Source organism: Taudactylus pleione, unplaced genomic scaffold (assembly GCF_031769625.1).
Source record: "Taudactylus pleione unplaced genomic scaffold, aTauple2 ptg002219l, whole genome shotgun sequence".
Taxonomy (NCBI): domain Eukaryota; kingdom Metazoa; phylum Chordata; class Amphibia; order Anura; family Myobatrachidae; genus Taudactylus; species Taudactylus pleione.
This window is the reverse complement of record NW_028286612.1, coordinates 604-13,119: the sequence shown is the minus strand read 5'-3', so window position 1 is coordinate 13,119 and position 12,516 is coordinate 604. Positions and strand designations below refer to the sequence as shown.

The window sequence follows — 12,516 nt, the reverse complement described above, 5'->3', positions numbered from 1 at the left end:
TGACACCCCCAGATCCCCTCACCTCCCCAGTCATGTCCCTGTATTATTACTATAGATATAAGTGATGTCACTGTGACACTCCCAGATCCCCTCACCTCCCCAGTCATGTCCCTGTATTATTACTATAGATATAAGTGATGTCACTGTGACACTCCCAGATCCTCTCACCTCCCCAGTCATGTCCTTGTATTATTACTATAGATATAAGTGATATCACTGTGACACTCCCAGATCCCCTCACCTCTCCAGTCATGTCCCTGTATTATTACTATAGATATAAGTGATGTCACTGTGACACTCCCAGATCCCCTCACCTCCCCAGTCATGTCCCTGTATTATTATAGATATAAGTGATGTCACTGTGACACTCCCAGATCCTCTCACCTCCCCAGTCATGTCCCTGTATTATTACTATAGATATAAGTGATGTCACTGTGACACTCCCAGATCCCCTCACCTCTCCAGTCATGTCCCTGTATTATTACTATAGATATAAGTGATGTCACTGTGAAACCCCCAGATCCCCTCACCTCCCCAGTCATGTCCCTGTATTATTACTATAGATATAAGTGATGTCACTGTGACACTCCCAGATCCCCTCACCTCCCCAGTCATGTCCCTGTATTATTACTATAGATATAAGTGATGTCACTGTGACACTCCCAGATCCCCTCACCTCCCCAGTCATGTCCCTGTATTATTACTATAGATATAAGTGATGTCACTGTGACTCCCCCAGATCCCCTCACCTCCCCAGTCATGTCCCTGTAATATTACTATAGATATAAGTGATGTCACTGTGACACTCCCAGATCCCCTCACCTCCCCAGTCATGTCCCTGTATTATTACTATAGATATAAGTGATGTCACTGTGACACTCCCAGATCCCCTCATCTCCCCAATCATGTCCCTGTATTATTACTATAGATATAAGTGATGTCACTGTGACACTCCCAGATCCCCTCACCTCCCCAGTCATGTCCCTGTATTATTACTATAGATATAAGTGATGTCACTGTGACACTCCCAGATCCCCTCACCTCCCCAGTCATGTCCCTGTATTATTACTATAGATATAAGTGATGTCACTGTGACACTCCCAGATCCCCTCACCTCCCCAGTCATGTCCCTGTATTATTACTATAGATATAAGTGATGTCACTGTGACACCCCCAGATCCCCTCACCTCCCCAGTCATGTCCCTGTATTATTACTATAGATATAAGTGATATCACTGTGACACCCCCAGATCCCCTCACCTCCCCAGTCATGTCCCTGTATTATTACTATAGATATAAGCGATGTCACTGTGACACTCCCAGATCCCCTCACCTCCCCAGTCATGTCCCTGTATTATTACTATAGATATAAGCGATGTCACTGTGACCCTCCCAGATCCTCTCACCTCCCCAGTCATGTCCCTGTATTATTACTATAGATATAAGTGATGTCACTGTGACACTCCCAGATCCCCTCACCTCCCCAGTCATGTCCCTGTATTATTACTATAGATATAAGTGATGTCACTGTGACACCCCCAGATCCCCTCACCTCCCCAGTCATGTCCCTGTATTATTACTATAGATATAAGCGATGTCACTGTGACACTCCCAGATCCTCTCACCTCCCCAGTCATGTCCCTGTATTATTACTATAGATATAAGCGATGTCACTGTGACACTCCCAGATCCTCTCACCTCCCCAGTCATGTCCCTGTATTATTACTATAGATATAAGTGACGTCACTGTGACACTCCCAGATCCCCTCACCTCCCCAGTCATGTCCCTGTCTTATTACTATAGATATAAGTGATGTCACTGTGACTCCCAGATCCCCTCACCTCCCCAGTCATGTCCCTGTATTATTACTATAGATATAAGTGATGTCACTGTGACACCCCCAGAGCCCCTCACCTCCCCAGTCATGTCCCTGTATTATTACTATAGATATAAGAGATGTCACTGTGACACCCCCAGGTCCCCTCATCTCCCCAGTCATGTCCCTGTTTTATTACTATACATATAAGTGATGTCACTGTGATACTCCTAGATCCTCTCACCTCCCCAGTCATGTCCCTGTATTATTACTATAGATATAAGTGATGTCACTGTGACACCCCCAGATCCCCTCACCTCCCCAGTCATGTCCCTGTATTATTACTATAGATATAAGTGATGTCACTGTGACACCCCCAGATCCCCTCACCTCCCCAGTCATGTCCCTGTATTATTACTATAGATATAAGTGATGTCACTGTGACACCCCCAGATCCCCTCACCTCCCCAGTCATGTCCCTGTATTATTACTATAGATATAAGTGATGTCACTGTGACACTCCCAGACCCTCTCACCTCCCCGGCCATGTCCCTGTATTATTACTATAGATATAAGAGATGTCACTGTGACACCCCCAGATCCCCTCACCTCCCCGGTCATGTCCTTGTATTATTACTATAGATATAAGAGATGTCACTGTGACACCCCCAGGTCCCCTCATCTCCCCAGTCATGTCCCTGTATTATTACTATAGATATAAGTGATGTCACTGTGACACCCCCAGATCCCCTCACCTCCCCAGTCATGTCCCTGTATTATTACTATAGATATAAGTGATGTCACTGTGACACCCCCAGATCCCCTCACCTCCCCAGTCATGTCCCTGTATTATTACTATAGATATAAGTGATGTCACTGTGACACCCCCAGATCCCCTCACCTCCCCAGTCATGTCCCTGTATTATTACTATAGATATAAGTGATGTCACTGTGACACCCCCAGATCCCCTCACCTCCCCAGTCATGTCCCTGTATTATTACTATAGATATAAGTGATGTCACTGTGACACCCCCAGATCCCCTCACCTCCCCAGTCATGTCTCTGTATTATTACTATAGATATAAGTGATGTCACTGTGACACCCCCAGATCCCCTCACCTCCCCAGTCATGTCTCTGTATTATTACTATAGATATAAGTGATGTCACTGTGACACCCCCAGATCCCCTCACCTCCCCAGTCATGTCCCTGTATTATTACTATAGATATAAGTGATGTCACTGTGACACCCCCAGATCCCCTCACCTCCCCAGTCATGTCCCTGTATTATTACTATACATATAAGTGATGTCACTGTGACACCCCCAGATCCCCTCACCTCCCCAGTCATGTCCCTGTATTATTACTATAGATATAAGTGATGTCACTGTGACACTCCCAGATCCCCTCACCTCCCCAGTCATGTCCCTGTATTATTACTATAGATATAAGTGATGTCACTGTGACACTCCCAGATCCCCTCTCCTCCCCAGTCATGTCCCTGTATTATTACTATAGATATAAGTGATGTCATTGTGACACCCCCAGATCCCCTCACCTCCCCAGTCATGTCCCTGTATTATTACTATAGATATAAGTGATGTCACTGTGACACTCCCAGATCCCCTCACCTCCCCAGTCATGTCCCTGTATTATTACTATAGATATAAGTGATGTCACTGTGACACTCCCAGACCCTCTCACCTCCCCAGCCATGTCCCTGTATTATTACTATAGATATAAGTGATGTCACTGTGACACTCCCAGATCCCCTCACCTTCCCAGTCATGTCCCTGTATTATTACTATAGATATAAGTGATGTCACTGTGACACCCCCAGATCCCCTCACCTCCCCAGTCATGTCCCTGTATTATTACTATAGATATAAGTGATGTCACTGTGACACTCCCAGATCCCCTCACCTCCCCAGTCATGTCCCTGTATTATTACTATAGATATAAGTGATGTCACTGTGACACTCCCAGATCCCGTCACCTCCCCAGTCATGTCCCTGTATTATTACTATAGATATAAGTGATGTCACTGTGACACTCCCAGACCCTCTCACCTCCCCAGCCATGTCCCTGTATTATTCCTACAGATATAAGTGATGTCACTGTGACACTCCCAGATCCCCTCACCTTCCCAGTCATGTCCCTGTATTATTACTATAGATATAAGTGATGTCACTGTGACACTCCCAGACCCTCTCACCTCCCCAGCCATGTCCCTGTATTATTACTATAGATATAAGTGATGTCACTGTGACATTCCCAGATCCCCTCACCTCCCCAGTCATGTCCCTGTATTATTCCTACAGATATAAGTGATGTCACTGTGACACTCCCAGATCCCCTCACCTCCCCAGTCATGTCCCTGTATTATTACTACAGATATAAGTGATGTCACTGTGACACCCCCAGATCCCCTCACCTCCCCAGTCATGTCCCTGTATTATTACTATAGATATAAGTGATGTCACTGTGACACCCCCAGATCCCCTCACCTCCCCAGTCATGTCCCTGTATTATTACTATAGATATAAGTGATGTCACTGTGACACTCCCAGACCCTCTCACCTCCCCAGCCATGTCCCTGTATTATTACTATAGATATAAGTGATGTCACTGTGACACTCCCAGATCCCCTCACCTTCCCAGTCATGTCCCTGTATTATTACTATAGATATAAGTGATGTCACTGTGACACTCCCAGATCCCCTCACCTTCCCAGTCATGTCCCTGTATTATTACTATAGATATAAGTGATGTCACTGTGACACTCCCAGACCCTCTCACCTCCCCAGTCATGTCCCTGTATTATTACTATAGATATAAGTGATGTCACTGTGACACCCCCAGATCCTCTCACCTCCCCAGTCATGTCCCTGTATTATTACTATAGATATAAGTGATGTCACTGTGACATTCCCAGATCCCCTCACCTCCCCAGTCATGTCCCTGTATTATTACTATAGGTATAAGTGATGTCACTGTGACACTCCCAGATCCCCTCACCTCCCCAGTCATGTCCCTGTATTATTACTATAGATATAAGTGATGTCACTGTGACACTCCCAGACCCTCTCACCTCCCCAGTCATGTCCCTGTATTATTACTATAGATATAAGCGATGTCACTGTGACACTCCCAGATCCTCTCACCTCCCCAGTCATGTCCCTGTATTATTACTATAGATATAAGCGATGTCACTGTGACACTCCCAGATCCTCTCACCTCCCCAGTCATGTCCCTGTATTATTACTATAGATATAAGTGACGTCACTGTGACACTCCCAGATCCCCTCACCTCCCCAGTCATGTCCCTGTATTATTACTATAGATATAAGTGATGTCACTGTGACTCCCAGATCCCCTCACCTCCCCAGTCATGTCCCTGTATTATTACTATACATATAAGTGATGTCACTGTGATACTCCTAGATCCTCTCACCTCCCCAGTCATGTCCCTGTATTATTACTATAGATATAAGTGATGTCACTGTGACACCCCCAGATCCCCTCACCTCCCCAGTCATGTCCCTGTATTATTACTATAGATATAAGTGATGTCACTGTGACACCCCCAGATCCCCTCACCTCCCCAGTCATGTCCCTGTATTATTACTATAGATATAAGTGATGTCACTGTGACACCCCCAGATCCCCTCACCTCCCCAGTCATGTCCCTGTATTATTACTATACATATAAGTGATGTCACTGTGATACTCCTAGATCCTCTCACCTCCCCAGTCATGTCCCTGTATTATTACTATAGATATAAGTGATGTCACTGTGACACCCCCAGATCCCCTCACCTCCCCAGTCATGTCCCTGTATTATTACTATAGATATAAGTGATGTCACTGTGACACCCCCAGATCCCCTCACCTCCCCAGTCATGTCCCTGTATTATTACTATAGATATAAGTGATGTCACTGTGACTCCCCCAGATCCCCTCACCTCCCCAGTCATGTCCCTGTATTATTACTATAGATATAAGTGATGTCACTGTGACACTCCCAGATCCCCTCACCTCCCCAGTCATGTCCCTGTATTATTACTATAGATATAAGTGATGTCACTGTGACACCCCCAGATCCCCTCACCTCCCCAGTCATGTCCCTGTATTATTACTATAGATATAAGTGATGTCACTGTGACACCCCCAGATCCCCTCACCTCCCCAGTCATGTCCCTGTATTATTACTATAGATATAAGTGATGTCACTGTGACACCCCCAGATCCCCTCACCTCCCCAGTCATGTCCCTGTATTATTACTATAGATATAAGTGATGTCACTGTGACTCCCCCAGATCCCCTCACCTCCCCAGTCATGTCCCTGTATTATTACTATAGATATAAGTGATGTCACTGTGACTCCCCCAGATCCCCTCACCTCCCCAGTCATGTCCCTGTATTATTACTATAGATATAAGTGATGTCACTGTGACACTCCCAGATCCCCTCACCTCCCCAGTCATGTCCCTGTATTATTACTATAGATATAAGTGATGTCACTGTGACACCCCCAGATCCCCTCACCTCCCCAGTCATGTCCCTGTATTATTACTATAGATATAAGTGATGTCACTGTGACACCCCCAGATCCCCTCACCTCCCCAGTCATGTCCCTGTATTATTACTATAGATATAAGTGATGTCACTGTGACACCCCCAGATCCCCTCACCTCCCCAGTCATGTCCCTGTATTATTACTATAGATATAAGTGATGTCACTGTGACACTCCCAGACCCTCTCACCTCCCCAGCCATGTCCCTGTATTATTACTATAGATATAAGTGATGTCACTGTGACACTCCCAGATCCCCTCACCTTCCCAGTCATGTCCCTGTATTATTACTATAGATATAAGTGATGTCACTGTGACACCCCCAGATCCCCTCACCTCCCCAGTCATGTCCCTGTATTATTACTATAGATATAAGTGATGTCACTGTGACACCCCCAGATCCCCTCACCTCCCCAGTCATGTCCCTGTATTATTACTATAGATATAAGTGATGTCACTGTGACTCCCCCAGATCCCCTCACCTCCCCAGTCATGTCCCTGTATTATTACTATAGATATAAGTGATGTCACTGTGACACTCCCAGATCCCCTCACCTCCCCAGTCATGTCCCTGTATTATTACTATAGATATAAGTGATGTCACTGTGACACCCCCAGATCCCCTCACCTCCCCAGTCATGTCCCTGTATTATTACTATAGATATAAGTGATGTCACTGTGACACCCCCAGATCCCCTCACCTCCCCAGTCATGTCCCTGTATTATTACTATAGATATAAGTGATGTCACTGTGACACCCCCAGATCCCCTCACCTCCCCAGTCATGTCCCTGTATTATTACTATAGATATAAGTGATGTCACTGTGACTCCCCCAGATCCCCTCACCTCCCCAGTCATGTCCCTGTATTATTCCTACAGATATAAGTGATGTCACTGTGACACTCCCAGATCCCCTCACCTCCCCAGTCATGTCCCTGTATTATTACTATAGATATAAGTGATGTCACTGTGACACCCCCAGATCCCCTCACCTCCCCAGTCATGTCCCTGTATTATTACTATAGATATAAGTGATGTCACTGTGACACCCCCAGATCCCCTCACCTCCCCAGTCATGTCCCTGTATTATTACTATAGATATAAGTGATGTCACTGTGACACTCCCAGACCCTCTCACCTCCCCAGCCATGTCCCTGTATTATTACTATAGATATAAGTGATGTCACTGTGACACTCCCAGATCCCCTCACCTTCCCAGTCATGTCCCTGTATTATTACTATAGATATAAGTGATGTCACTGTGACACTCCCAGATCCCCTCACCTTCCCAGTCATGTCCCTGTATTATTACTATAGATATAAGTGATGTCACTGTGACACTCCCAGACCCTCTCACCTCCCCAGTCATGTCCCTGTATTATTACTATAGATATAAGTGATGTCACTGTGACACCCCCAGATCCTCTCACCTCCCCAGTCATGTCCCTGTATTATTACTATAGATATAAGTGATGTCACTGTGACATTCCCAGATCCCCTCACCTCCCCAGTCATGTCCCTGTATTATTACTATAGGTATAAGTGATGTCACTGTGACACTCCCAGATCCCCTCACCTCCCCAGTCATGTCCCTGTATTATTACTATAGATATAAGTGATGTCACTGTGATACTCCTAGATCCTCTCACCTCCCCAGTCATGTCCCTGTATTATTACTATAGATATAAGTGATGTCACTGTGACACCCCCAGATCCCCTCACCTCCCCAGTCATGTCCCTGTATTATTACTATAGATATAAGTGATGTCACTGTGACACCCCCAGATCCCCTCACCTCCCCAGTCATGTCCCTGTATTATTACTATAGATATAAGTGATGTCACTGTGACACCCCCAGATCCCCTCACCTCCCCAGTCATGTCCCTGTATTATTACTATACATATAAGTGATGTCACTGTGATACTCCTAGATCCTCTCACCTCCCCAGTCATGTCCCTGTATTATTACTATAGATATAAGTGATGTCACTGTGACACCCCCAGATCCCCTCACCTCCCCAGTCATGTCCCTGTATTATTACTATAGATATAAGTGATGTCACTGTGACACCCCCAGATCCCCTCACCTCCCCAGTCATGTCCCTGTATTATTACTATAGATATAAGTGATGTCACTGTGACTCCCCCAGATCCCCTCACCTCCCCAGTCATGTCCCTGTATTATTACTATAGATATAAGTGATGTCACTGTGACACTCCCAGATCCCCTCACCTCCCCAGTCATGTCCCTGTATTATTACTATAGATATAAGTGATGTCACTGTGACACCCCCAGATCCCCTCACCTCCCCAGTCATGTCCCTGTATTATTACTATAGATATAAGTGATGTCACTGTGACACCCCCAGATCCCCTCACCTCCCCAGTCATGTCCCTGTATTATTACTATAGATATAAGTGATGTCACTGTGACACCCCCAGATCCCCTCACCTCCCCAGTCATGTCCCTGTATTATTACTATAGATATAAGTGATGTCACTGTGACTCCCCCAGATCCCCTCACCTCCCCAGTCATGTCCCTGTATTATTACTATAGATATAAGTGATGTCACTGTGACACTCCCAGATCCCCTCACCTCCCCAGTCATGTCCCTGTATTATTACTATAGATATAAGTGATGTCACTGTGACACCCCCAGATCCCCTCACCTCCCCAGTCATGTCCCTGTATTATTACTATAGATATAAGTGATGTCACTGTGACACCCCCAGATCCCCTCACCTCCCCAGTCATGTCCCTGTATTATTACTATAGATATAAGTGATGTCACTGTGACACCCCCAGATCCCCTCACCTCCCCAGTCATGTCCCTGTATTATTACTATAGATATAAGTGATGTCACTGTGACACTCCCAGACCCTCTCACCTCCCCAGCCATGTCCCTGTATTATTACTATAGATATAAGTGATGTCACTGTGACACTCCCAGATCCCCTCACCTTCCCAGTCATGTCCCTGTATTATTACTATAGATATAAGTGATGTCACTGTGACACCCCCAGATCCCCTCACCTCCCCAGTCATGTCCCTGTATTATTACTATAGATATAAGTGATGTCACTGTGACACCCCCAGATCCCCTCACCTCCCCAGTCATGTCCCTGTATTATTACTATAGATATAAGTGATGTCACTGTGACTCCCCAGATCCCCTCACCTCCCCAGTCATGTCCCTGTATTATTACTATAGATATAAGTGATGTCACTGTGACACTCCCAGATCCCCTCACCTCCCCAGTCATGTCCCTGTATTATTACTATAGATATAAGTGATGTCACTGTGACACCCCCAGATCCCCTCACCTCCCCAGTCATGTCCCTGTATTATTACTATAGATATAAGTGATGTCACTGTGACACCCCCAGATCCCCTCACCTCCCCAGTCATGTCCCTGTATTATTACTATAGATATAAGTGATGTCACTGTGACACCCCCAGATCCCCTCACCTCCCCAGTCATGTCCCTGTATTATTACTATAGATATAAGTGATGTCACTGTGACTCCCCCAGATCCCCTCACCTCCCCAGTCATGTCCCTGTATTATTACTATAGATATAAGTGATGTCACTGTGACTCCCCCAGATCCCCTCACCTCCCCAGTCATGTCCCTGTATTATTACTATAGATATAAGTGATGTCACTGTGACACTCCCAGATCCCCTCACCTCCCCAGTCATGTCCCTGTATTATTACTATAGATATAAGTGATGTCACTGTGACACCCCCAGATCCCCTCACCTCCCCAGGTCATGTCCCTGTATTATTACTATAGATATAAGTGATGTCACTGTGACACCCCCCAGATCCCCTCACCTCCCCAGTCATGTCCCTGTATTATTACTATAGATATAAGTGATGTCACTGTGACTCCCCCAGATCCCCTCACCTCCCCAGTCATGTCCCTGTATTATTACTATAGATATAAGTGATGTCACTGTGACTCCCCCAGATCCCCTCACCTCCCCAGTCATGTCCCTGTATTATTACTATAGATATAAGTGATGTCACTGTGACACTCCCAGATCCCCTCACCTCCCCAGTCATGTCCCTGTATTATTACTATAGATATAAGTGATGTCACTGTGACACCCCCAGATCCCCTCACCTCCCAGTCATGTCCCTGTATTATTACTATAGATATAAGTGATGTCACTGTGACACCCCCAGATCCCCTCACCTCCCCAGTCATGTCCCTGTATTATTACTATAGATATAAGTGATGTCACTGTGACTCCCCCAGATCCCCTCACCTCCCCAGTCATGTCCCTGTATTATTACTATAGATATAAGTGATGTCACTGTGACTCCCCCAGATCCCCTCACCTCCCCAGTCATGTCCCTGTATTATTACTATAGATATAAGTGATGTCACTGTGACACTCCCAGATCCCCTCACCTCCCCAGTCATGTCCCTGTATTATTACTATAGATATAAGTGATGTCACTGTGACACCCCCAGATCCCCTCACCTCCCCAGTCATGTCCCTGTATTATTACTATAGATATAAGTGATGTCACTGTGACACCCCAGATCCCCTCACCTCCCCAGTCATGTCCCTGTATTATTACTATAGATATAAGTGATGTCACTGTGACACTCCCAGATCCTCTCACCCCCCCAGTCATGTCCCTGTATTATTACTATAGATATAAGTGATGTCACTGTGACACCCCCAGATCCCCTCACCTCCCCGGTCATGTCCCTGTATTATTACTATAGATATAAGTGATGTCACTGTGACACTCCCAGATCCTCTCACCTCCCCAGTCATGTCCCTGTATTATTACTATAGATATAAGTGATGTCACTGTGACTCCCCCAGATCCCCTCACCTCCCCAGTCATGTCCCTGTATTATTACTATAGATATAAGTGATGTCACTGTGACTCCCCCAGATCCCCTCACCTCCCCAGTCATGTCCCTGTATTATTACTATAGATATAAGTGATGTCACTGTGACACTCCCAGATCCCCTCACCTCCCCAGTCATGTCCCTGTATTATTACTATAGATATAAGTGATGTCACTGTGACACCCCCAGATCCCCTCACCTCCCCAGTCATGTCCCTGTATTATTACTATAGATATAAGTGATGTCACTGTGACGCCCCCAGATCCCCTCACCTCCCCAGTCATGTCCCTGTATTATTACTATAGATATAAGTGATGTCACTGTGACGCTCCCAGATCCCCTCACCTCCCTAATCAGTAGGTAGATGATCTCCAGTGTGAGATGTAAGATACTCTCAGTCCTTTGACTCCCGTCCGCGTCCATCCTCAGTGTATCAGTGAGAATACAGCACTTTGCACCACCAGAAATAAGTTACATCAGACAGTTCTGGGTGTTTTTCGGATATTTTGTTTCTTTAATTTTACTGTAGAAAGTGACAATGTCAGACCCTTATTGATATATAATATAAATGACACTATTCGGTGTATGTGATAGAGACCCATGTATTACATACATACAAATAACATACATGCAGATATACATACTCAGAACGGGGCATTGCTGAGGTCTCACAGTGGATTTATCTCTATTTTGTCCAAACCCAGTTCTGGGAATGATTCCTGAAAGGCCCCATAACTCTTTCCTGGGACATCCCCAATACGTTCTCATTCCTCATCACATGTATATGACACATTATTACATTATAAGGACTCCCGCTGGACGAGCATTACCTCCATACGCTCCTTACTGCGCCTCCTTATGCTGCCGATACATTATCTGGTTTCCTAAGCAGCAGACGGAGGACACGTGAGAGCCTGGAATCTTCTCCATGGAGCTTTGATGGATAGAGACGAGGCCTGGAGCGATGAGAGAAATCTACTCCAGGTAGGGAGGTTTGCGTCTCCGCGCCACGGGCTGTGCTCTGCGTCTCCGCGCCACGGGCTGTGCTCTGCGTCTCTAGGCCACGGGCTGTGCTCTGCGTCTCTAGGCCACGGGCTGTGCTCTGCGTCTCTAGGCCACGGGCTGTGCTCTGCGTCTCTAGGCCACGGGCTGTGCTCTGCGTCTCCGCGCCACGGGCTGTGCTCTGCGTCTCTAGGCCACGGGCTGTGCTCTGCGTCTCTAGGCCACGGGCTGTGCTCTG

At 46.2% G+C, this 12,516-nt stretch overlaps 1 long non-coding RNA gene across 2 annotated transcripts in view; it reads right to left on the bottom strand.

Moving 5' to 3' along the window:
* The window catches only part of LOC148431495 (uncharacterized), a 28,456-nt gene extending 16,261 nt beyond the window's left edge, over positions 1-12,195 (bottom strand). For both annotated transcript variants that reach the window (XR_015877086.1, XR_015877085.1), the window contains exon 1: positions 12,107-12,195. This is a non-coding gene — a long non-coding RNA (uncharacterized LOC148431495). The remainder of the gene's footprint in view (positions 1-12,106) is intronic.
* Positions 12,196-12,516: the final 321 nt, after the last annotated feature.